At 38.6% G+C, this 27,931-nt stretch overlaps 3 pseudogenes across 2 annotated transcripts; 2 read left to right on the top strand and 1 right to left on the bottom strand.

The window, feature by feature from the left end:
- Positions 1–7,890: 7,890 nt before the first annotated feature.
- On the top strand, positions 7,891–9,383 carry LOC143538537 (aquaporin NIP1-1-like; annotated as a pseudogene). The gene is made up of 5 exons (XR_013136260.1): positions 7,891–8,055; positions 8,220–8,444; positions 8,751–8,948; positions 9,036–9,097; positions 9,200–9,383. The product of XR_013136260.1 is annotated as an aquaporin NIP1-1-like (transcript).
- Positions 9,384–13,224: 3,841 nt separating this feature from the next.
- LOC143538538 (seipin-2-like) lies at positions 13,225–14,785 on the bottom strand (annotated as a pseudogene).
- Positions 14,786–19,021: 4,236 nt separating this feature from the next.
- LOC143538551 (putative leucine-rich repeat receptor-like serine/threonine-protein kinase At3g14840) lies at positions 19,022–25,802 on the top strand (annotated as a pseudogene). Its single transcript, XR_013136263.1, has 23 exons — positions 19,022–19,152; positions 19,843–20,017; positions 20,163–20,234; positions 20,331–20,399; positions 20,489–20,560; positions 20,649–20,720; positions 20,817–20,888; positions 20,980–21,051; positions 21,141–21,212; positions 21,295–21,366; positions 21,440–21,511; positions 21,596–21,663; positions 21,748–21,813; positions 21,904–21,966; positions 22,290–22,337; positions 22,970–23,013; positions 23,128–23,519; positions 23,610–23,949; positions 24,040–24,158; positions 24,247–24,457; positions 24,700–24,936; positions 25,003–25,153; positions 25,344–25,802. The product of XR_013136263.1 is annotated as a putative leucine-rich repeat receptor-like serine/threonine-protein kinase At3g14840 (transcript).
- The last annotated feature ends 2,129 nt before the right edge of the window (positions 25,803–27,931 follow it).

A 27,931-nucleotide genomic window follows, 5' to 3' on the forward strand; every position in this document is an offset into this window, starting at 1 on the left:
GCGCAGCCTACAGTTGGTGGAACAGTGCATAGCCGGCAGTAAAGGAACAGTGTACAGCTGACCTTGTTACTGTCGGCCGTAGTCTATCCACCAACCAGCATGGCCTGTGCGTAGTCCACTGTTGGTAGAACAGGAATACTATTCAGCCGGCTGTACCTTCTAGGAAACCTACTTTCGGCTATAAATACTCCAACACCTTGGAATGGTAAGGACATCATCTGATATCTCGTTATCTTATCTAGCAATCTCTTTATATACACTTATATTCAGAGCAATCTAGTCTGATTCTCACGCCGGAGGGTGGTCACAAGGAGGAACCCCCCCTTCTCAGTGACGAGCTTACGGTGTCTGTTTTGCAGGTCACCTGAAGAACAACCTTCTCTGCTGGACCTCATCCTCGTAGGAAACATTACTTAACCCCCAGATTATCCGTAATCTGCCCCGGGTCACTTAGTGTTTCTTCATTGGCGCCATCCGTGCATAAAAGCTAGAACTAATTCTTAGTTTTTTCAAAATTTCTGAAGAAATGGTTAACGTTACTCCGGTCCCAAGGCCAGTAAGTGACCAAGAAACCCCGGTGACCACAACCCCAGCAACTGGGAACACCGGCGGTTATACAAATTTTACGAACACTACCCCGGTTACCCAAGCCGGGACAAGTGCAGTAAACAATATTTCACTGGGGTTCACTGATGCCCAGTTGGAGAAACGGACGAGGGTCCCTCGCCAAACACTAGATCAAGTTAAGGCGTGGGCCAAAGCACGTCAGAAAGAGTTCCAAGCTGAGTTGGATGAACGCTTGCGTTCACTTCAACAGGCTGACGAATTCGGCAGTACTCGCCAACATCTCAATATGAACAGTGAGTGCGAGTACTCAGACGATGAGCGGGAAGAATCCGATACCGACGCAAACCCTCGCCATAAGGCAAAAGGGAAGCGTAAGGAAACGGACTTCCAATCAAGGAATTTTGGGGAAGCCTTTAAACCAACGAATGCGGAGAGAAACCCGCGTGACTTCTCCAAAACCTTTAGACCAACTGCTGCAAATGCAGGAAAGTCAAAGTTTGCAAGGGACATTGCGGAAGCAATCGCCCCGAGAAGTGCCAAACAAATGTCCAACATCGGCACTTATGATGGTCTATCCGACCCAGACGACCACTTGAACAGATTCATTGCGGGGGCAACCGTCAGTAACTGGACGGAACCCACGTGGTGTTATATGTTCCAGATGACTCTGGTTGGAGCGGCCAGGGCATGGTTCGATCGTTTACCGGTCCACCACATCTATGATTGGGCGGACTTTCAGAACAAGTTCAGCCAACACTTCAGCCAACAAAGGAAATATACTGAAGAACAGTGGACGATCCTCAACTGCGTTAGAGAGGAGGATGAATCTTTACTAGACTTCATCACTCGCTTCAACTCCAAAAAGCTAAGTCTGGGCAACATAAGTGAAGATCTTGTTCGCGCCGCTTTCATCCAGGGCGCCGAATACCCAGAGCTTATCCGCACATTGACGGGTAAGGACGGCATGCCATCCACATGGGATGCCATCATGACGGCGGCCAAGCGCTTTGCCGAGACGGAGAAGCAACTGGGAAGGGATCTTCCCCAGAGTACACACCTCTACACGCAAAGGACTAGAGAAAACAATGTTCGGATCGCCCGGCAGAACAAAAAGAGGAAGCTAGTTATTTGGCAGTCAAGGGTAAACTTTGACACCTCATCCAGCTCTCACCCTCTTGTTGGCGGAAGAGACAACACACACCCTTCAAGCCGAAAATACCGGTGGACGCCACTCACCAAAAGCGTCACGGAGATATTTGCCACCGAAAAACTACCATGGCCAAAAGCTTCAATGATCCGGCAGCGACCTAATGCGGATCAAAGCAAATCCTGTGACTTCCACGGGACAAAAGGTCATAGTACGGAGGAGTGTACATCCTTGAAGGATATTGTTGAAACATTCGTCAAGGATGGAAGACTGGCACACCTTGTGGCATCAATTAAGAAGGGAGGAAGGAATGATAACCGGTACAGAGGCAACGGACGAAAGCCCGTTGACATCAGCATCAACATGGTTCATGGCAAGATCAGAGGAAGAAAAAGGCGTGCGACAGAACCATGCGCATGGAAGGAAGCTGAGGTGCGCTTCCCGCGAGTGCCAGGAGGACCCAGCAAAGAAGGCCCTATTGTCATCAAAAGCCAGCTGGGGCACTACATTACTTCTCGCATTCTTGCTGACAACGACGCCTCGTCAACGGTGATGTACAGGCAGTTCTTCGACAAGCTATATGACGAAGACAAGGAACGCCTGGAAACGATCTACGCCTCGATGGAAGGGTTCGACGGCAACACAAACACCCCCCTGGGTATCCTATCTTTCCCCGTCACTCTTACGGACGGGAATCACTCACGCACAGAAGACGTGGATTTTGTCGTGATGAGGAAGCCACACCACACATACGACATTCTCTTCGGAAGAGACGGGATGGCAAGATTCAACGCCGTGGTATCTTCCGTCCACGGCATGATGGGATGGCCAACAGCTGAGGGTGTAGCGATGATCACCGGCATTCCCCAGGTATGCATCGCATCTGTCTCATCTAAACCCAAACCAAAGATGGCTAAACCAACCATCACCGAACCGGAAAGATGGGCCTTCAACGGCAAATACCCGGACCAGGCCGTTTTCATTGGCCCAGCAGTTGTTGATCCCACACGCACCTTACTTAAACGCTTATTACAGAAAAACGCTGACATCTTCGCGTGGACACTAGCTGACATGACTGGTGTACCCCGAAGTAAGGCAGAGCATAAGCTCAAGTGCGATCCGGCTGTTACGCCAGTCGTACAAAAGCGTAGAGTAATGGGGCCAGAACAAACTAACGCGTGTAGAACCCAAGTCAAGGAACTCCTTGACGCAGGCATCGTACGCGTTAGTAGATATCAAACATGGGTTGCAAATCCCGTTATGGTACCGAAGAATAACAAACAATGGCGCATGTGCATAGATTTCAAAGACTTAAACAAAGCATGCCCCAAAGATTGTTATCCGTTACCCGAAATTGATCTTAAGGTGGATTCGTTAGCACCGTTTCGCCTTAAATGCTTCCTGGATGCGTATAAGGGGTACCATCAAATCCACATGGCCGTTGATGATCAGGACAAAACCGCTTTTCGGACGCCCGATGGCACATTTTGTTACCAAATGATGCCATTCGGACTTAAGAATGCCGGGTTCACATACCAACGCCTGATGGACAACCAGTTTCATGCCCAAATTGGGAGGAACTTGGAAGTCTACATGGATGACTTGGTCATCAAAAGCCCTGACGCAGAAGCGATGTTGAAAGACATCGAAGAAACTTTCAACACGCTTAGGAAGATAAACATGAAACTCAACCCGAGCAAGTGTGCCTTTGGAATGGAAGAAGGGAAGTTCTTGGGGGTCATCGTCACTAAAGATGGCTTCAGAGCGAACCCTGAAAAGGTCGAAGCCATTATCAAAATGGAATCACCTACTACCATCAAACAGGCTCAGACACTGAATGGACGACTAGTGGCACTTAATCGTTTTTTGGCAAACCACGCGGATAAGTCGTTTCCTTTCGTGTCAACATTGAGAAACTGTTTAAAGAAAACGCACTTCCGCTGGACACCAGAAGCGGAAGCAGCTTTTCAGGAGATTCGGTCACGCTTGATCGAACTCCCAACGCTCACAGCACCAAAAGCGGGAGAGGAGTTAATCCTATACCTTTCCGCAACAGATAGAGCAATCGGGGCAGTCCTGCTAGTAGAGCGAAAAGGCATCCAGATGCCAATCTATTATGTCAGCCGTATCCTAACAGACGTAGAAACCCGGTACTCTACCCTCGAAAAATTAGTCTTAGAACTTATACACGCTTCACGCAGGTTAAGACGATATTTCCGGGGTCACCCAATAACCATTCTCTCCAATTTCAAACTTGCAAACGTTCTATGCAAACCTGAGTTATCGGGACGCCTAGCCAAATGGGCAATTGAGTTGGGGGAATACGCGATAAAGTATAAGCCAAGACCAGCCATAAAAGGCCAGGTTTTGGCCGACTTTATTGCGGAAGTGCCTGCATCGCGGGAAAAAGAGTGCCAGGAAGAGGCTCAACCCTCTCCAGCACAGGACATCAATGATGTCTGGCGACTCTACACTGATGGAGCAGCCAGTAACGAAGGTTCAGGCACTGGGCTGAAACTAACCAACCCAGCAGGCCAAGAATACACTTACGCTATTCGACTGGATTTTCCAAGTACGAATAACGAAGACGAGTATGAAGCATTCTTGGCTGGGCTGAGAATTGCGCGTAAGATGGGAGTGAAACACTTGGAAGCCCACGTGGATTCCATGTTAGTAGCCAATCAAATCAACGGGACGTACACGGCCGTGAACGACACAATGGCCCTGTACCTCGCACAAGCAAAAACCCTTATGCGCGATTTTAATGATTGCAAAGTCATACACGTCAAGCGTAGTGAAAACAAATCTGCGGATGCGTTAAGCAAGCTTGCATCATTAGCCTTCACCCACTTGGGAAAGGACATCCGCATTGAACTCCTCGAGGCACCTTCGGTCCCGCACAAGGAAATTTGTGTCATCCAAACCGGCACAGAAACTTGGATGACACCAATAATAAAATACCTTGCGGCATGTACACTACCAGAGTCAAAAACACAGGCAAGAAAACTACGCTGTAAAGCACTGAATTATCAACTCATCGATGACATCCTTCACAGACGTAACTTTCTTGGCCCACTCTTAAGATACGTGGACAACCAAGATGTTGACTACCTCCTAAGGGAAGTACACGAAGGCATCTAGAGCACGAGTACCCATCCGAGCGGGACTATCAGCCTCCCGCGGATACAGGAGAGACTGCAAGTCGTTCCCCTCTGAAATAAAAGAACAGTTAGAAGACAAACAAATATAAACAAAGAAGACAGACCGTACCGTAAGGAACAGAGTTCAAACCGTATTCGAGGACGATCGGGATCTTTTGCGCATCCGCATCCTTCCATACCCGGCTCATCCCGAGAATCACCATCCCGGACTCCGCAAAGCGGTAAACTGGAGATTGGACTCGGGATATCTTCGAGAACCATTCCGCCTCCTGATAGTTGGAGGCGTGAAGGCTGGGGAGTGCTTGCCCATTCTTGAACTTCATGGCAAGGGGGATGGCGCGAGCGGAGATAAAAAAGAACTCCCGCTTTCACGAATGAAGACTGCGCTCGGTTGCGCAAATCTTCAAACCCTTTATACGGGTTATCAGAGTATACCACCCCTGGATGCACCTCCAAGAGTAGAAGGTCATCAGGCGGTCGACGAAGGGCTCAATGCCCAGAATCCGGCACACCCACTCGAAGTGGCGAATCTTCGCGATCGCCATCGGGTGCACCTCGGTCAGGTGTACACCGTGCCTCTCTAGGACACGGTACACAAACTTTGTCAATGGGAACCTAAGATTCCCATAGACAAAGAATGCGGCATATACCCCGATCTTGCCTCTGGGGGCATCATACACCGTCTGATGAGGTTCAGGAAACTCAGGCTCGAGAGACTCGAGCATGAACTTCCTGACGATGTACTGATATAAATCGACAGGCAGAGCACACTGGCACTCGCCAGCAGTACTCTTGTCATCCTTGTCGGACCTGGATGACGGGTGCTCGGCGTGCACCCCAGCCTCCTGGGCTGTACCCTCAAGATCGTAAGCAGAAGACATCTTGCAGATATGAAAGAAGAGAACGATTTCGAGAGAATGCTCGACTGAAAAGGTTAGTATTAGCCGGAAATCGTTTTGAAGATGAAGAGAAAAGTGAAAGTGTGGATTACTAAGAACCCTCTCCCCCTTTATATACTAATCGCAATTAATGCGATGAATTTAATGCGGAAGAGAGAGAAATCGAAGGTGCAATGAAACTATGACACGTGGCAAAAAGCAAGCTGGCAACAGCTGTTGAAAGGACGCGTACCATTAATTTCGCGGCCACGCGCCCGAAAAATCGCGCCCACGCGCCTGAAAAAGCGTCTGGAATGACCAGGTACTGTCACGTCACCATAACTTCCTGCACGTCCTGACACAGTCAGAAGAAACCGTCGCACGACGTTTCAGCATTTTGGACTGTTCTTATCCTTTCACCAACTCTTCGAATTTCAAAAAAATTCAAAAAGATTCAAAAGTAAGCGGGAAAATACCCCTTACCTTGGCAACCAAGTAACCATAAGACGGGTGCGGGTACAGTGTTAAGGCAAAACCCTTCAAATACTTAGCACCCGCAGGGAATTGACGCCAGGAATACCTTGGAAGTTAAGTAACCGTAAGACGAGTGCGGGTAAAGTGTCAAGGCAAAACCCTTCACATACTTAGCACTCTGCAGAGAATTCAAACCAAGAAGGATCTTCTGGGCCATGCTTGAGGAAACGTGAATAATATCCCCGCATGACGGGAACGTAGAGAACTATATTGTTTGAAACTCCAAGATGGAATTGGTGGTTTTAGCATAATTGATCACTATGTTGAAAACTACCAAAACCCCATGGAGAATCCACACAAGTGGGACTCAACGCTCCTGACTTGCGAGGAGGTTACAGACCTACCCGCTTCATACCCAAAGATCAAGCAGAAAAGTCGGGAATTTCTGCGTGACATCAGGAAAACCGCGGGAAGAATCCCCACGGAAAACCTTAAAACTAAAAACCCTTTTCAAAACCCCTTGCTAGTCCAAAAGTTCACCTCACTTATTAATAATTCATGAGAAGAACATTGGACTGGGGGGACTTGAAGAGGTAGGTCCCAGCAGAGCCCAGTTGGACCCGCAAGACTCACCTTGAACAGGGACGTCTGCGCAACGACCAGCTGCTTCCGCAGGACCCACCATGCTCAGAGAAAACCTTACGCGCAGTACGCCGGCTGTACCCGCAGGGAAAGCCTCCCAATGGTGAAGTACCCCGCTTGTTCCCGCAGTTGCGGATACAAGCCATCAGGGAAGGCTACCCGCACTGACAGCAAGGCTACACGCACAAGGCACTAGCTACTTCAGTAGTCACATGAAGGAATGAGCAAGGCGGGAATACTCCCGCCTAAATGAGCCAGTCCGTATGCTTCTGGAAGATCTTTTGTACTATACCTACTAAGGTATGGGCAGAACAGACGATCTGACCAGAACAGCCCATGAACCAGTCACAAGGTGACAGCTCACCGACAACAGTACGAGGAGGAGCACCCTCTAGTATTGTTTTGTCACTATTAGCCGCTGCCTACTCACCAACCCTTACTATGGGACGTGCGCAGCCTACAGTTGGTGGAACAGTGCATAGCCGGCAGTAAAGGAACAGTGTACAGCCGACCTTGTTACAGTCGGCCGTAGTCTATCCACCAACCAGCATGGCCTGTGCGTAGTCCACTGTTGGTAGAACAGGAATACTATTCAGCCGGCTGTACCTTCTAGGAAACCTACCTTCGGCTATAAATACTCCAACACCTTGGAATGGTAAGGACATCATCTGATATCTCGTTATCTTATCTAGCAATCTCTTTATATACACTTATATTCAGAGCAATCTAGTCTGATTCTCACGCCGGAGGGTGGTCACAAGGAGGAACCCCCCATTCTCAGTGACGAGCTTACGGTGTCTGTTTTGCAGGTCACCTGAAGAACAACCTTCTCTGCTGGACCTCATCCTCGTGGGAAACATTACTTAACCCCCAGATTATCCGTAATCTGCCCCGGGTCACTTAGTGTTTCTTCAATAGTGATTATAAGTTATAAGTTATAACTCAACCTTTCATCATATCATTCACTACTATAAATATGATCCATCTTTATCTCCATTTTCATTCTTACTCTTAATACTCTCTAAAACACACACACACACACACTGGTGTTTTGAGGCGAATGGCGACGGTGGACGTCGGTGGAACTGCCAATGGGCACCATGGAGTCACCTTGAGCATAGCAAAAGATGACACCAAAGATACCACACCTTGTTTCTCTCATTTCACTCGTCAATTTTCACAAAAGGTTCTTTCTTTTACTCCATACACTAATTAATAAACACATAAGTTAAGTATTATATATCCACGTACAATGTATATGTTAAGAATCAATTACTATTAAAGAAATGCAAACAAAGAAACCTAACTATTCAAGACTTGATAGCTTGTGGTATGAATTTTTTCGGACAGTTGATAGCAGAGTTATTTGCCACGTACTTCTTGGTATTTGCTGGTTGTGGTGCAATCACGGTGAACATCGACAAGAACAATCTGGAGGGTCAGCCGGGAATCGCCATTGTATGGGGGTCAGCTGTTATGGTTATGGTTTACACTGTTGGCCATATCTCGGGTGCACATATCAACCCTGCGGTCACCATCGCCTTCGCCTCTTGCAAAAGGTTCCCTTGGAAAGAGGTGAGTCTTCACATTCATTCGGATTTAAATTCATGCTATTGATAAAGGATTTCGAAACAACTAAAAGATATATCGGTGAATAAAATTACTTACATTAATAAAATAAAATAATAATGATAAAACTAACCAACTATATATGCTGATGATAATATATGAATAAATAAATAATTATCGTTGCATTCAAACTAAAGATATAATAATGACTAGCGAACAAAAAGTAAATGATGAATCAAATAATAATAATAAGTATAAATAAAAGATACTAAACTCGGTTAACAATTGAACTTGATCGGTCATGTTGCTTAGGTACCTGGGTACGTGATAGCTCAAATCCTTGCGTCAATCCTAGCGAGTGGCACCCTACGATTAATATTAAGCGGGAAACATGATCACTTTGTTGGAAACGCACCTCCGGGTTCCCACCTTCAATCCTTGGTGGTGGAAATTATTATCACATTCTATCTCATGTTTGTCATCACTTCCGTCGCCACAGATGACCGAGCTGTAAGTACGGTTTTGATATTTTATTTTCATATTACAATTTGATATTTTATGCATGAAACTATAATTGTAAATATACACTTAACGGAGACGGGACAACTAGCCGGGGTTGCCATTGGATCAACCATTGTGCTTAATGCCATGTTTGCAGGGTACGATGCATATATGATGTTTTGTTATATATAGGCTAGTTCGTAAATGATTTTCGATCAATATTTTGTGTGGTTTAGTTAAAACATGTATTTTAATGGCAGACCTATATCAGGGGCGTCCATGAACCCGGCAAGGAGCATAGGGCCAGCGCTCGTGTGGAACTAGTATAAAGGGTTATGGGTCTACATTTTTGGACCGACGATTGGAGCCATGGGTGGTGCATGGGCGTACAATACTCTAAGGCTGTCTTCAAGTGAGATAACCAACGGTGAATCTCAACAATGATTCATCGTGTTTTATGTATTTCTCAAATGTATGTCTATAGCTAATAAGACTTGCACGCGATGTAATACATAGTGACTATAGTTACATTCTTTTCTATGAAAAGAATCTTTGGCTGGATTATCCTAATATACCATTCCTTGTTCTTATATATTTATTATTCTCTTTGATTATAACCAAGTGATGCTAACCCAAAGTAGGTTTTGCCGATATATAAGAGAATCTAAAGTTCCCTTTGGCAACCTTTTAATAATTTTATTAAGAGGTTTACTTCTGAATCGATCAGAGATATATTGCATTGTTACATCTTTTAATGGCTTATGAAACCTTTTATTGGTTAAGTTTAAAAAAAATGTTGAATGATACAGAGAGTATCTCTTAATAAGTCAGACATCTTATTGATTAAACAATAGATTGCCAAATATATCCCCTAACTTGAAAAAACAATATGCCTCTAAAATCTATATATTGAAAACTTAATAAAGCTTGGTTTTTGAGTGGTATGATAACATTATAAGGCTGGTTGTTGTGGTTGGGCCAATTAAAATGTCATGACACTGTCATGTAGACAGTGGGGCTTTTAACTACTCAACCTTTAACTAGCATTTTGCGGGTTAACTAGAAATTAATGTTGTGGGCCTTTTTATCTCCTTAATGCTCGTTATTGTGTTAGCATACACCCCTTAACATCGCGATGCGGTGTAGCTGGCGTTAAGGGGGCGCCACATCAACTTTAATGCCTCTTTAACCTATCCAACAGCTAGCCTAAAGCTCTCATTCTTTTACCTGGAGTCGGATATTGTTATAGAAAATATTTAGTTCACAATAAAAAAACAGAAACTTGTAACAAATTCTATAATATCAATTCATCATAACTTCGTAAGAAAATATACATGTACAATATACTCATCATAACTCATAATAAACTCACATAAAAAGGAATGTCTTTCAAATATTAGGAAGCATAGTATTCAAGTGTTTGTAGATAATAAAAAATGCCAAATTGTATCCATGAAAATGCAAATAATCATGTTAAAGTGTTAAGAGTGGTTTGAAAATATGTTTTTGAGAAATTCAATATACACCATTTTGCTGGAAAAAACTATTTAAAAATATAATATAGCTTAATTAGTTTTACTAACCAAGTGACTTTATTACATTTGATATTTGTAACAATACTGTGTGTTACTAATTAATTGATCGAAATCTATTTCATTTGTTGGCGAACAAATTTTTTTCCTAAAAATGTATAAACCATTACCTTTTTAATGTCAGATCGATGTGAAATCTTTAACGCAACAAAATTCCAAATTGAATACAAGCGCAGCAAAGTGATAGGGTGAGCATTGGATCAAAGCTGAACCGGCCCAGAAGTGTAACTCATGAATGGGACCATGACTCCATGAGTGTGTGTGATTCCATGCATGCATATACTAATCAATGACGGACCAAGAAAACCTTTTCATGGGGGAGGGAAGTTTTTAAGTTGCTTTATACGAGTTTTCATTTTTTAAAATCTACCTATTATTTTTGAGGAATCATTGATTCGTTTCATTATGTGACTCATTATTCCCATTTTAAATCAAACTATGGACCAAGGCTTAACATTTAAACACTATTTAGACATTGGGCCTAAGAATTAAGTCTACACAAAGTTAACATTTAGATTAGAGGGGCACAAATCGGGTTTCCTAATGCCCGGTTCCGGGTATGGAACCGGGTACGGGTATGACCAGGTATTGGAAAATCAAGTATTGACAATACCCGGGTTGGGTTTGGATCCAGGTATTGTCTCTAAAAACCATACCCTATGCATCGGGTTCGGGTTAGGTATAGAACCGAGTATTATAAAACGGGTATTTGAATACCCTATTTCCGGATATTGAAAAATAAACCCTATTTTCGGGTTTTTTTTGGCTTTTTTCAAGGTATTTTTCGGTTATATATTGGATTTTTTAGGAGTTGCACTTTTTAGGGGCATTTTTAAAGTATTTTTAGGGTAATTTCGGGTGTAGATCTGGTATTTGAAACACCCTGTTTCGAGCATTGGAAAAACCCGGTTCTAGGTATCGAAACGGTTCTGGTTTTCGGGTATTATCGGGTACAAATCGTGTTGGGGATTTCAATATAGCAACCTGGATTATTTAGAGAGTCGTGTGATAACCTTCAGATTAAAAGTTATTTTGATGGTTCTCCAAAACACTTTAATCGGATAAAACTCTAAATTGAGACAAGAATTTCGTATGGAATTTTTGTGAGGAAGATGAACCAGAGCGTCTGTCAATCAATCTAATAACGTATATATCACCAGGACAGTTGTATTCAAGATAACTGCTTCAAGTAGTTATCTATTCAAAATTTAAAATTTATTAATAAATAACTTCAAATAATACTTATGATTATGTGTAACATAATCATAAAATTCATTTTTCTAACGAATTTTTAATGAAGCGTTATTAACGAAAATAAAATTTTTCCAAGCTGACCTGGCAACTTAACCCCAGCCAGGGGCACAGTAAACTAGTGTGTACTCCACACATCCCCAAACTTGCTTAATGTTTATTATGATTAAATTGATCAACCAGTTAATCCAATTACACTAAAATACTAACAAATCGAGTCTGCTTCGGATTTTGGTACTGAAATGCATAACCTATCCATACCCTGCAGGTAGGGTCGGGTAGGGGTTCAAACAGTTAGCAAACAATAGTTTCAAGTCTCACACTGTCACCAAATAGATAATCAAATAATCAATTCACATATATCATAATCAATTAATCATAACCGGTTCACACAATGGATAATCACGCATCACCAAACAGTTTCAATCGATTATCAGTTCACGAAATTGTAAGCTAATTATCCTTGACAAAGTGAGAGAACCCGAGTATTCTGTGGGATAAGAACTGGCGATTAAAGAACAATATAAAGAATGTACAATCATGAGTAAAAGTAAATGAAGCAACTTACATGTGATGCCACCCTAGATAGCTTCCTAGAAACTGTAATTTAAACACTCACTTAATATCGCAGCCTAGAGAACTAGCAGACGTTGCCATTGGATAAACCGTTGTACTTAATAAATACCATCTTCACAGGGTTACAAGTACAAAGGGTTACAGGTCTACATTTTGGGACTGACGGTTGGACCCATAGGTGGTGCAAGTACAATGGTGTGCCTCAAATGGTTTATGGAGTTGTATCGTAATTGATTCATCATATATATGTCTATCTGCATGAGATAATATTACCAGTGACGCTAACTTATAACGCTTGCAAACAATGTAAGACATAGTGACCATAGTCAGGCTGTTCTCTGTAAACAGAATATTTGGTTGGATTATCCTAATATACCATTCCTTATTCTTATATATTTTTTTCTATTTGATTATAACCAAGTGATGTTAAAACAAAGTAGGTTTCGCCGATAACACCATAAACAGTAGCTAATGCTAAAAGCATAAAGACAACTTCAAAATCCCCTTGCTTCCTTGTAATTTAAATATCAAATAGATATATAATATCACAAAAACGGTTACAGGTATCGTATACGCAGGTCCTGAAACCCTATGTCCCCTGCCCATTACTAAACACACAAAAGCAGAGATATCTAGTGTGGTTAATCGACTTTAAGGATCAAATTTACCGCTTTTGAAATCATAACTTTTTGTAATCTTTGGTGTTTATCTCATGTTCGTTATCTCCAGTGTCACCACCTACGATCTATAAGTTCATACTTCTCATGGATTTGGAAAAAAAAAGTTTTTGGGGCGCCTTATATATACACAACAAATACGAATCTTGAGCTACAAAAACCACATCAAGTAAACTTATTTCATATTTTACTCAAGAATACAAGTGGTAGACCAAGAGTTTGATTGCATACCATCATATGGGAATCTTCAAGTGCAGCTAGCTTGAACCAGAAGGCGTGTTGGGAGACTCATTATCATTTAAAGAACCCGAACTTGATCGTTCCCATGGAGATATGATGGGCCGACAACAAACCAGTGTGAATAGCAACTCCGTTATATACGTCATAACACTAATCCACATGAATATCAACCACTTTGAATACCACAATATCCTTTTCACAAAAGGCAGTCGAGACTCTATGACCAAAGACGCTGAGTATATTTCAGGGAGACCGCCCCTCCTTTCAAATTCTGCACGTTGCTCGATTACAACCCGTAACACGAAGTATGCACATCTTTTTCAGTATATCCTCTAAACTTTACATCCAACGTTTGCGTTTTGGATGAATATCCAGTCAAAAGAGAACCTAAGTTCAAGAAAGCCGACACAAACCGAATCAGTCGACTTTTAAACTGCAACATACACGGCTGTCTCGCACTCGCAACAAGCCCACCATCACTAGCTAAAAAATCCACCCGCACTTGAAAAATTCCAAGATTAACATTATAATCCGATTCCGGCAAAGTTAACGAAACCGTCACCTGCACTTCATGATCAAACGGAATCACCCGTGACTCTTCAAACCTTTCAATCACACTCTTCTGATTATGCACTACAACTGACGATTCCGGACATGAAATTATCGGCACAAAAGCCATAGGCGTATCTTTCGTATAATCAAACGTCAGCTCCTCCGTTATCCTAACCGGTTCCTCCACTATCCATCTCATCACCACCCCACCGAACAAAAAAGCCGGAACTAACAAACTAACCAAAACAAACCCACAATAACAAAACCACAACAAACCCCAACCGACTTTCAAACACAACCGCAACGTCGACTCATGCTTCTGCAGCAACACATGATTAACCAACTTAACACCACTGTAACAAATCCCGAAAATCTCGCTTCCACTCCCTAACATATAACCCCTAACAAGATTTATAACCCCGAACGGGTCGGTTATCAACAAATACGAAACACGCAGCACCCACATTGGAAATGTAACAGAGGTTGATAAAAACTTAGTCTGCAAGCTAATAACTTTAATAATTAATTCCACTAAAATAGATGTAACATTAACATCAGGTGCATAATTTGGGGAGTCCACAGTAACTGACTCATCACAGTTACTGTTATTAACTCGGGTAATTACCGAACTCGAAGCGGGTGCGGGTTCGTCTAATAATTGTCGTTCCCGTGCCCGTTCGCTTAATTTATTATTAAACGAACGGGGACGGGTGTGGCGTAAAGAAGTCTTTATGGGTGGGATAATATCGAATAATCCATCTGGGTTGTTTTTAAAGAACTGGGATTCTTTGTACCCTCGACGGTGACGGAGGCCGGAGGAGGACGGTGACGAGGGTGAGTCCGGTGGGTGGTCGGAGATGACGGTGGCTGTGGATTCTTGATCGGAGATTGTGGCGTCGGTGGACGGCAGTTCGTTAGGTGCGTCGGTGAAATCGGTGTTTGGTGATTGTGGTTCCATTGAAGGAATTGGAGTGATTTAGGGTTAGGGTTTGGATTTTGGGGTAATTTGGGGAAGATGAGGATTGCACGTTTGTGTTGACACTTTCATTTGCGTATTTTATTAAAAGTAGTAACAATTTGTATAATTGTAAAAATTTTAGGGTTTTGATCCGAATACAAATATTTTTGAAAAATATATAAATAACTAAAGTAATTATGTTAATATAGAATTATTATTATTATTATTATTACATTATTTTATTTTTATAACATAATTAATTTAATTTAAAACTGTAACTACTCTAGTTATCTGTATGCTTAATATGCTAATTTTATTTGTACCGGATCTCAACCCAATTTTGAAATCATAACATTGATGTATATCGTATAATAATTATGATTTATGATCATACAAATCTTAGATGTTATTTTCTATACAAATTAATGATTTGAGATTTTATAAGAATTGATCTTAATTTAATAAGATAAAGAAAAAGTAATTGAGAAACAGAGTTACGAATACGTCAGAGATATTATAGTTGTAAATTAAAGAGTGATGAAAAATTGAAAAAAAGTAAGAGATCAAGATACGTTGAGTAAGAATCGAATCATCGATTATACAAAGATAAATCAAGAGTATCGACTAAAGATTGTAATAAAAATAATACATAGATAAGATGGCGATTGTTGATATCAGTCGGGTAAAGATTTATTTTAAGTGTTTTTATTTGCTATAAGCGAGTACTAAACAAGGGGCCTTCATAAATACTTTTTTTTCTTATTGATCGACGATAACTATGATAATGTATAACAAAGAGAGTTATTGTAGCAAAATATGATATGTTGCAAATAGTTGAACAAATAGTGAGACTCTACCGCTATTCTTTGAAGAAAAGTTGTTGATCATTTTTTTATAACGGATACTTTTTAATATATCGTTCTCAATAACAACAAAGTATTGATACGAAGATATATATAATGAATTCAAGATACAGTTTAGTAATGTAACCAAAATGAATCAAATATTCCACAACAAAATGTATAACCATACATGAAGTCATGAATATATTACTGAATTAAGTGAGAAATGAATTAAGTACAAGATAAATGTGGAATTTTGTTGAAAAAAAAATTCGGCCAATAGAAACTAAAACAAGAATCAAACCAACTAAATGAAACCAATAACGAATAGTAGCAAACCACAAAACAAATGTGATTTGATGCCAACTAAGAGCATCTTTGGGATTGAGTTTGAAAAATGCTTATTGGCTTATTGGTTTTTTCAAAAAACCATTTTGAAAAGCGAGGCTTTGAGGCTTTTAGATAACTGCCTTTTAACCCTTTCAAAAAGCTAAAATAAAAAAGATTTTTATGATTACCAAAAATATTTTAACTTATTGGCTTTTTGAAAACACAATAAGCAAATAAGCATTTTTCAAACTTAATCCCAAACATGCTCTAAATAATCAAATAACAAACAAGAAAATAAATAGGAGAGCAAGAATGAAGAATATGGATTTTAAGTGGGCTAGTTAAATTTAAAATGGGCCAGGGAACGAGGGCCTCAGAGCCCACTGGATGCAAAGTAATGTGAGAAAAGGAGGAAAAAATGGGATAGTAGCAACTCATAATCACACATTAGTGTGATATAAAACCTAGTTCAGGTCCCGAACGGATCCACGGGTACAAACCATGTTTTAGTTTCTCAGAGAAGCCGTACCCGGAACCAAACCCACCGAAACTAGTTCCACCTTAACCCGGGCCCGAACCAACCATACCCGGAACCGGTTTTTACACGATCTGGTGCTTGACTTTGTTGACCAACGGCTTGCTCACCTCGTTCTAAAATTTGTAATTCAATAACGTCAAAATATGCAACTTATAAGCTCAACCCAAAGTTAGATATATATGGTTATATTTTGCTGGACACTTAACGTATATTTGTCAGTTTTGCTGTGTTTTATATAATAAGGAGTATTTTATACCATCAATAAAAATCAATGATAAAAAATGCGCAGAGATTCAATCAAGTAACGTATGGCTTGCATGGCATTCTAGATTTGGGACCCAAAAGGCAGACAAGTTGATCACGATGGTGGCCCATGCCTATTACTTATTGGCTATTGTGTTAGTATATATATAACGATCAAGTGGACTAGTTTAACATGTATAATGTCATGGTCAAATATGTCCACGATACGACCTTCCAAGTTTGAATAAAAATTATCTTTAGACCCTACAAACTCCTTTTAGTAAGATTAGATACCTGTTTTATAAGACTTCACATATTTTTTTATTAATAAAAAAAGACTGATTAAAATTTTGATCTGCTTACCTTAAATAAGTTGACACGTGTTTTATCACTACATGTATAAGCCTTGTTAAAATGAGTGTGTCAATGAAAATCACTTATTTACGTTTGAAGATAAGGAAACAACTTTGTTATAGTTATAACTTACGATTTCATGTTTAAAACATGACACAGTATATGAAACGACGAGTTATAGAGGCAGAACAAATATTTCTTTTACTAATCATGCAACTTTTTGAAAATATGACGAATTATTGTCAACTAACTGTTGGATGCATAAATAACATATAAAAACGAGTATCTATATTATTTAACACAAACACAATATTATTTTTTTTGGTGTGTGGATACTTGTGTTTAGAATTTTGTTCACACATGTAAATCTATATATTTAGGTTGTGTTTGATATACAATTAATATTCTCTTACATAAGCCTGGTATGAACACGAATGAGATTCATGAAGTCCAATGCTTGAATATCTAAAAAAAAAAACTTAACAATAATGCGAGGATAGGTTAACTTTGTAGAAGAATACATGAACTACGAAACAAAAGAAAAACTTCTTTTTGTTTTCTCATAGAAGAATTAGGCGTTTGACAAATAATATATACTTTTCTAAAAAAACATCCACATCTATACCTGTATAATATATAACTAGTGGGATTTCTATGTACGATTCCGCTGGAATCGATCGGTATTGGTTTGGTTCGTTATAATACCGACACTTATAAAAGAAACCGAAAGATACAAATAATGTTTCTGTTTATGAAACTTGTACAAAGCGATAACGTTATCAATTTCATATTTACAAAAATCTCTTCAATGCTACATAATTGTATTTATGGAATTAATATGTTAATAGTTTAGGCTCATGAATAAATGGATAAATGGACATAACCTTTTTATTCTTTTAGTGTACTAATAATGTTTGCTCTTATCTCATTTTTCGTATATTTTTATTCTTTGTATACGAAACTCAAGCGGTCAAGCTTGGATACAAGTTAATTTATAAAACCAACTATTATCTAGACTCAATTCTCATACTCATAAGTTCGTTTTCGTTTGAGCTTTTAACAAATCAATCTCAAGTATCTAATAAGTTACATAGCTAGTTAACATAGAATGATTAGTTGCAATAATATTTTCTTTTGAACGATCAACAAAAAAAAAACTTTTCATTAACTAGTAACTACCAAACAATTTAGTAAGAAATTAACCAACCAGGCACACATTGACATATAACCAGTGTTGTAAAAATCCCGACTAGGCACTGATTAATCCCCGATTAATCGCTAATCCCCACTTCACTGATTAATTCTGGGCTAGTCGGCTAATTAATCGGTCAACGGTCAAATCCGGCCGAAATCAACGGTTTCCGGTGAGATTCCGACCAAAATCAGCCGTTTCCGGCGAGATTCCAGCAAACACCAACGGTTTCCAGCGAGATTCCAGCCAATTTTTAAACAAAATATGTTTGTGTATACATAAAACTGAAAATTACATATAAAAATGTGTGTGTATACATAAAACTGAAAAATATTCATTAAAGTCCGATCTAATTTATCCCGATTAGTCGCTAGTCCCCACCCCACCACCCGACTACTGACTAGCGATTTTTAGAACAGGGCATATAACCAACAGATGGTATTTACAAACAACACACAACAAACATTAAAAAAAAAAAATCCACCCGACTAAAAATATAACCCTTACAAATTAAAATCCAGCCACTTCTCCCAGGTTACCTATAATTCCTCTTGCGAGTTGCAAGTCATAAATCATTTTCATGTACGGTTCAAGCAAACAAAATACAGGAGACAAGTTGTCATGTATGACTCCTAGATTTAGACCAACAGAGTCTACTATTCACACATGTGACTTATCATCCCATTCTATCTTGAAGAATTGCAATTTGGTATTAATAAATTAATCCAAACCCACACTTTTCTTCTTCACCACCAACTCTTGACCTCTGCAACAATGGCTGCAAGGAAACCTGAATGCATTCTGCTTCAAACTCTCTGTTTTGTAATCTTGCTAACATATGCTGAATCAGTTGTGCCACAACAAGAAGGTAACTTATATATTGTTTGATATTTTGTAAAAAAAAAAATCATTTTTTTTTTGTTTCAAGAAAATGAGTTTGTGGATTCTTGAATCTTGATATAATTTATCTTAAATTATATTATTGTTTCTTATAGAATCTTGATTTGGATTCACAACAGCTATTATATGACACTTTTGGTTTCCTCGCGCCTGAAGCTGTGGAGCTACCTACCCGTGTTCAGGGGGTTAGTAATGTTGTGACTCCAAGATCAGCAAATATAGTTTTTAAAAGATTGGGTTTTGCGATTCAAAAAGGGGTAGCGGCGCAGCTTGTTGCCCGCTTGCCTTCTGTTTCGATGTAATCCAATAAACAATCATATATTTAAAAAGAAAAAAAAATTATTTTTTAATTTTTTGTTATGATTTTAATGCAAAAAGTTATCTAATTTAATTTCTGTATATAAGTTTAGCATGTTTATCAGTTTTTATAATAAAGTTTTAAGGACTCATGGGCTGTCTGTAAAAGTAAAAAACCATCTCTCTTTTAATGATTGCAACTTGAAAGTGTATTGATCTTTTGTTTAGGTTTAATTATTGAGTAATTGATTCCCAATGATTTAATCCCACTTGAGTGGTTTGACTTCTAAGGCCAAATTATATTTATCAATTTGCTATCTTTCTAGTTCAAAAAGATATTCCTTTTGTTAATTCAATTTAGTGGAAGCTGTTGAAAACATTCTTGCTGCTATGAATGCAACAAGTTGGAGATTTAATGGAGATAATTGCAATCTTGACACCATTACTGAAGTGCCAAAGTTATCTCAGGAAGCTAATGCCAGCATCGGATGCGATTGCAACATTGGCAACGATACCGATTGTCATGTAGTAAGGATGTATAAAGTTCTGTCTTTTAATTCTATTCATTGAGTATTAACATTTAACAATATCATTAGGTTTTTTACATCTTTGACTTTAAAAGTCAACACTCTCCAAAACCAACAAGTTTTGGGAATTTATATAATTTCTTTGTCAATGCAGCACACATAAGTTTTATAGTCTTGATGGAGTACTGTCACCCGAATTAGCAAAGCTTCCGTACCTCCGGTAGTTGTAAGTCGTGTTTTAAACGCATAACTAACTTATATATCAAACCATTTACATGATCAAGATTTAGTGAAACTAAAGCATAACTTGTTCTATTTGCAGAGATCTTGCTTACAACTACTTAAGTGGCACAATTCCACCTGAATGGGGATTAACACGGCTACAAGACATGTGAAATCCTTTTTTAACCCTTAATTAGTTACATAATTTTCTTTTGTGTGAGAACTTAAAAGTTGTGAACTTTATACTTTCTTGTGCAGATCTCTTCTTGGCAACCGTTTAACAGGCGAAATCCCACTGGAACTAAGCAATATCACTACCCTCACAAAACTGTAACTTTTTATATATATACTGGTCAACTTTGACTTTTTTATGTTTACATGGATTAATAATTAGCATACTTGTTAAATTATTGATCAGAGACCTTGAAGCAAACAGGCTTTCAGGAACTGTTCCATCTGACTTAGGGAGATTAATCAATTTGAACTCTTTGTACGTCTGATTAAGTTTTCAATTACAAATTTTCTCCATCTAATTGAATTGTTTATTGATATTTGGAGTCATTTAATCTGTTATATTATATTGCAGGATCTTGTCTTCAAACCGGTTGACCGGTAGGCTGCCAACAACCCTTGGTCAACTAGGAAATCTAACAAATTTGTAAAAATATTTACTTTACTCTCTTAGCCAAAGTTTTTCTTTTCCTCCATTTTGGAAGCCTAAAACTGAATGGTTTTTGTGCATTATACAGTAGGATAAACGACAATAACTTCATTGGACCGATACCTGATTTTATACAAAATTGGAGACTACTTACTAGATTGTAAGATGTTCTATGAATTCCTTAAAATGTAGTATTTTAGTTTACACATTCAAGAATGTCATAATATTAATGTTTGGATGTTTTTCAAGAGAAATTGTGGCAAGTGGACTCACGGGGCCTATTCCTTCAAGCGTATCTCTTCTAGAGAACCTACTTGATCTGTAAGTAAAGTTAACATTTTGTTTTTAGATTAATCTGTTTTAAAAGTTAAGTTAGTGTTCTTCATGAATGCATGTTTTGCAGGAGAATTAGTGACATAAGTGGGCCGGCACAACGATTTCCTCAGCTCAGCAATGCTAGTGGATTAATAAGATTGTATGTTGATAATTATACCATTGACTTTTGTGTTTGACTCGTATTAGCTCTGATATTTCATTCATAAATTTAGGGTCTTGAGAAATTGCAATATTTCAGGAGAAATACCGGATTATATGTGGCAAGTGAGACAGCTTGAAATGTTGTAAGTATACACTAAATAGACTTTTTTACTAAATCTTTATGATTTATATGTTTTGTGACATAATTTCCGATGTGATCTTAACAGGGATGTAAGTTTTAATAGGTTAGTAGGAAGAATATCTGATAACGTCCTAGGAGGAGTTTGCGGTTGGTGTAAGTTTAGTAATCTTTGAGTTTTCTTGTGCTTATGTACTATCATGAGGTACTAAATCAGCATTTTGATGTGGTTTCAAACAGGTTTTTAACTAGTAACATGCTAAGTGGCGACATACCGGGGACACTTTTGGTTAATGGAGCTAGTATGTAAGTTTTGTTAATAAACCGTTTTTAAATTTCATGAAGCATGCTTAGTTGTTAAAAAACTGATATTTTTATTCGAGTATCTTTGTGCAGTGACCTATCCTACAACAATTTTACATGGCAAGGACCTAATCGAGCCACATGCCAACCGAACAGGTAAGCCTTTTTATTTATTAAAACAACTAAAAAAAACCTTCAACGGCGACAGTGACGCAGTGGTAACTGGTAAGCATCCGATTCTCTCTAGTAGAAGTCTCGGGTTCAAATCCAACTTTCACTGGTTTCTGCCTTTAACCCCTTGATGTCTCGATAATGTGTTCTCACAATTATAAAAAAAAATCTAGAAAGATTACATGTTGATAGATTTTGTCTGGAAACACGAGTTGCAATGTCTGAAATTTAAGAAAGAAAAGGTTTTGAATTTAATTCAATATGCTTTTTGTGTAACAACTTGTTCTTTCCATTGGTCTCTATACTAGGAACTTTTATGTTAACCTGTTCAGAAGCTCTTCGACAATAAACCCGATGTAAGCTAGTTTATTGCTTTTACTAGCATTTATATTAGGGGTGGCAAATGTGACCCATGGGTTGAATGGGCTGTAATAAAATGTATATAATGGGTCAGAATGGGTCAAGCTAAAAAAAGAAAATGATTGAAATGGGTCAAAACAGGTTGACATTTCTTGAGTTTTTTTATTTTTCATTTTTTATTTTTTATTTTTTTATGGAATGAGAAAAACAGAGGAAACTTTTTAGTTTTTGATTTATATTTCGAGTTATAATTTTTTAATTATTTTTTTTTTGAATTTTTCAATGAGAGGTTTTTGAAATGGGTCAAAATGGGTTGAGATTTCAGAAACCCTTCACTAAAATATTCAAAAAAAAATTAAATATAAATCAAAAACTAAAAAAGTAAAAAAACTAAAAAATTTCCTCCATTTTTCTCGTTCCATAAAAAAAAAGAAAAAAAAAACTCAAGAAATGTCAACCCGTTTTGACCCATTTCAATCATTTTCTTTTTTTAGCTTGACCCATTCTGACCCATTATATATATTTTATTACAACTCATTCAACCCACGGGTCACATTTGCCACCCCTAATTTATATCTTCTTGTTTATCCACATTTGATGTTTGTTCTTATGATGATATTCACAACAGACAGGACATGGTTCCGTGTGTGGAGAATGTCAAATGTCCTAGATGTGAGCATTTTTTCAACCTCTAAATCTTCAACAACTTACATCTAAATAAACATGTCAAACAAATGAATTATGTAATTAATTAGCTAAAAAGATAATGGGTTGATTTCATGACAGATGCATGTTCTTTACATGTTAACTGTGGCGGGAATGATTTAACGGTCAGAGAAAGTAACGGGCGGTCTGTTCTTTATGAAGGAGATGCGAATGTCGATGGTGGTGCCGCCAGGCTGTACGAAGCGTCCAGGAACTGGGGATTTAGCAGCACTGGTGACTTCATGGATGACAACATTTACCAAAACACGCAATACATAGAATCTTTACAGGGGAATACGAGCTTACCTCCACTTTATACAACTGCTCGTCTCTCACCACTTACACTCACTTACTTCAGTTATTGTTTAGAAAATGGTGATTATGCGGTTGATCTGCACTTTGCAGAGTTACAGTTCACTAACGACAGCACGTATAGAAGTCTCGGCAGACGAATATTTGATATTTATATTCAGGTAATAATTTTATGATGTCATAATCAAGATTATAATAGTTATAGTTAGTTGTGTTATCATATGGGCTTAAATGAGTTGTATGTGAATTAGGGGCGAATAATTAGAAAAGACTTCAATATTGAAGATGAGGCTGGTGGGTTTGCAAGGCCTGTTGTTGTTCGGTTTAATGCGAGCGTGGCGGATAATATCTTGGAGATCGGGTTTTATTGGGCGGGTAAAGGGACAACCCGTTTTCCTAAAAGAGGAGTTTATGGGCCTCTTGTATCGGCTATTGATGTTGACCCGTATTTCAAGATTTGTTCGGTTGGTGGAAAGAAGACGAGTAAAGGCATTTATATAGGTGTCGGGCTTGGTGTACCGTTTCTTGTTTTGTTGGTTTTGGGTGTTTTGTGGTGGAAATGCTTAAAAGGGTGAAAAAAGACCGATAAAGGTGAAGACTTTATTCGTTCCTTTGACTTTGTTGACTTTCTTGATCCATTTGTGTACTCTTTTGCTAAGGCAAATTGATTATCTTGAATAGATTTTGAAGGATTGGAGCTTAAAACACTTTCATTTTCTTTAAAACAACTAAAGACTGCTACAAACAACTTCAATGATTCAAACAAAGTAGGTGAAGGAGGTTTTGGGCCTGTTTACAAGGTAATAAATTATAATCTAGTACAAAACAATCGTTTGTTTGATTTCAGTTTCATGTTTGTAACATGTGTGTTTGTGTGTTGGTTTGCAGGGTACGTTGACTGATGGCACGGCGGTTGCAGTGAAGCAACTTTCAACACATTCAAAACAAGGAAACCGTGAGTTCTTGAACGAGATTGGTGTGATTTCGTGCTTACAACATCCGAATCTTGTTAAACTCCATGGATGTTGCATTGAAGGAGATCAGCTGTTGCTTGTTTATGAGTACTTGGAAAATAATAGCCTTGTAAATGCTTTGTTTGGTGAGTGTGTTTTGGCTTTCTTGCAGTTTGACTTTTTGGGTCAACAAACTTGATTTTTAAACTCATAATTTGACCTGATTTTTTGTTTAATTACTAACATTGTTTTTCCTAAATAAAGCTTGTAAAATTATTAGGTTTAGTACATATATTTCCTGAATACTTAATAAAATGTTTAATGGAAATGAAACTCGAATCTACTTTGCTTGAGCTTAAAAGTCAAATCTTTTACTTTGTTAACACAGATTCAGGTAAAAGTCGATTAATGTTGGATTGGCCAACGAGATTCAACATATGCATTGGGATTGCTCGAGGTTTAGCGTTTCTTCATGAAGAACCAAGGATCAAAATCGTGCATCGGGACACAAAGCCACAAATGTGCTACTTGACAAAGATCTAAATCCTAAAATTTCAGATTTTGGTTTGGCAAGGCTAAACGAAGACGAGAAGACTCACGTTAGCACACGAGTTGCTGGAACAATGTAAATTATCAATCACTTAATCCCTACATTCGTCTCTTAAATCTAACTTCATTTATGAATTTGCAGTGGATACATGGCACCAGAGTATGCCCTCTGGGGTTACTTGAGCGACAAGGCAGATGTTTATAGCTTTGGAGTGGTGCTGCTGGAAATAGTTAGCGGCAAAAACAATAACAGTTACATTCCAACTAACGATTGCATTTGCCTTCTAGATTGGGTATGATTCGAGTTTTAATCTGTATAACCTTCACATATTTTATACGGCCCGTATGCTATTTGGAAAAGGTTTATACGACCTATATAAAAATAAAATAAGATTTTATATGGCGTGTTATAACTTTACTGAATATGACTGATGTAACATTTAACCGATTTTTAAATATTAATTTATCAAAGCGATTGTGCAGGCTTGTCGATTGGAAACAAGTAAGCAATACGCAGAGCTTTTTGACGAGAGATTGGAGTCAACAATGAACAAAGAAGAAGCGGAAACTGTTGTGAAAGTAGCACTTCTGTGCACGAACGGTTCGTCGTCAATGAGGCCAACAATGTCAGGAGGTTGTAAATATGCTCACTGGAAAAACTTGTGTGCCAGAAATAGTTCCGGAAGTAGGCGGGTACTCTGAAGATTTGAGGTTCAAAGCCATGAGAGACTTTCGACGTGAGACGAAAGGTCAACGAAGTCAAAGCGGCGGTCAAACTCATTCCAACACAATTCGAACTGACACAACATCATCTTCTGATGTGTTTGAGATCCCGTCGGTTGATACCAGATCGTACTGAAAGATCGGTATTGTTTATTACAGATTATAGTTATGGGATAGTATTATTAGTGCATATACCATTTCTTTCCTAATGGTAGCATTCCTGGACTAAAAAATACTAGAGTTAAAACACACTTTTGATGTATAGTCTTCATTCATATGTAAAAATTTGAAACATGTTTAATATTGCAATAAAATTATTAAATGGCATTCATATGTATACAAGTGGATAATCAAAATTGTCATTGCAATCAAAATAATATTTTTGGCTATTTAAGTAGTGACACAATTCTTAAATAGAGGTGTACAAAACCGGTTTTAAACCCAAACCGAACCGGTTTGGTCAACGGCTGGTCAAAACCGGTTTGACTCAAACCGGTTCGGTTTATAAACCGGTTTAGACACAAGATAGGCTGATCTGGTCACGTCGGTTCGGTTCGGTTTATAAACCGGTTTTAAACCGGTTTTTCTCAAACCGGTTCGGTTTTAAAACCGGTTTGGTAGATCTTCAGGAAGGGGAACCGGTCCTGAAACTGGCGGTTTGGGTCGGGTTGGGAACCGGTTTGGGTGAAACCGGTTTTAAACCCAAACCGGTTCGGTTCGGTTCGCCTAAAACCGGTCCCAAACTGGTTTTTTTGTACACCTCTATTCTTAAAACATGAAAACTATGTAAAACAGACATAAGCCATTATTACTTTCTAATCTATGTGAATTGTGTGTGGAATGTTGGACGTAATTTTGGACTTAAAGTCACAAGTTGGTGAACTTGAGGGACCAATATTGACAAGTAGGTAATAGTGGTTATGTTTCCTAATTTTATTGTAATTATAATAGGTAATGTATTCACTATCAAGTTAGGTTAGTCTATATAAACTAAGTTATGATTAGGCATTAATCATTATAGAGTGTGTGAGGTGTAATCGAGGGTTCATCTAGAGACATTCACAAGATGTAACCGAGTTAGGGTTCATTTAGATGCAACCAAGTCAGGGTTCATCAAGAGTTGGACCGATTTAGGGTTTGAGAGTTGTAATAGGCTTTTTGAGATATATTTTCTGATTAATATAAACGAGAGTTATTCGTTTTAGTTTGTGTTTGATTATCAATCTGGGACTTGATGGAGTACTTGACTTTCTTCTTCAACAATTTTATCATCTTGTTCCATATCAACTTCTTTATCGATGGCTACTTAAATTCCGGCAACAGCTTCCACGTCTTGATTCGGGCCGACTTCTTCATGAAGTATTTAGCTTTCTTGTTCAATAATCAATGCAAGGTCCCCTCCCACCCTTCTTGCCTATTCCAATAATACTTCCCTAGTCATCCTTGTTCTTGGCCTCCCTTTACTTTGGTTCTTTGGGTTAAGTTTTTTCTTTTTTTTTTCTTTTGTTCTTATTTTTTCATGTATTTTTTTTTTCATTATGTCATTTCTCTAAACAATTGCTGCAAGCATCATGTGTCTTTTGATAGTTGATATATTTATAGTTCTCTTGCTTTTCATTTTCATGTTTCTTTATCTTAATTAATGGCCTACATGGCATACTTTATAGTTCTCTTGCTTCCATTTCAGGTCATATAGTGCTTGTAGGTCTTCTCTAGCATCCCAACCCTAAACCAATCACTCACATATTCCTTTGGACCATTGTTGATGTAGTATATACATACTTTATAGTTCTCTTGCTTCCATTTCAGATCATATAGTGCTTGTAGGTCTCCTCTAACATCCCAACCCTAAGCCAATCACTTACATATTCCTTTGGATCATTGGTGATGTAGTACATACATACTTTATAGTTCTCTTGCTTCCATTTCAGATCATATAGTGCTTGTAGGTCTCCTCTAACATCCTAACCCTAAGCCAATCACTTACATATTCCTTTGGATCATTGGTGATGTAGTACATACATACTTTATAGTTCTCTTGCTTCCATTTCAGATCATATAGTGCTTATAGGTCTCCTCTAACATCCCAACCCTAAGCCAATCACTTACATATTCCTTTGGATCATTGGTGATGTAGTACATACATACTTTATAGTTCTCTTGCTTCCATTTCAGATTATATAGTGCTTGTAGGTCTCCTCTAAACATCCCAACCCTAAGCCAATCACTTACATATTCCTTTGGATCATTGGTGATGTAGTACATACATACTTTATAGTTCTCTTGCTTCCATTTCAGATTATATAGTGCTTGTAGGTCTCCTCTAACATCCCAACCCTAAGCCAATC

Source organism: Bidens hawaiensis, unplaced genomic scaffold (assembly GCF_021521415.1).
Source record: "Bidens hawaiensis isolate Kalapana, Puna unplaced genomic scaffold, B.hawaiensis_p1.1 tig00011638_1, whole genome shotgun sequence".
Taxonomy (NCBI): Eukaryota; Viridiplantae; Streptophyta; class Magnoliopsida; order Asterales; family Asteraceae; genus Bidens; species Bidens hawaiensis.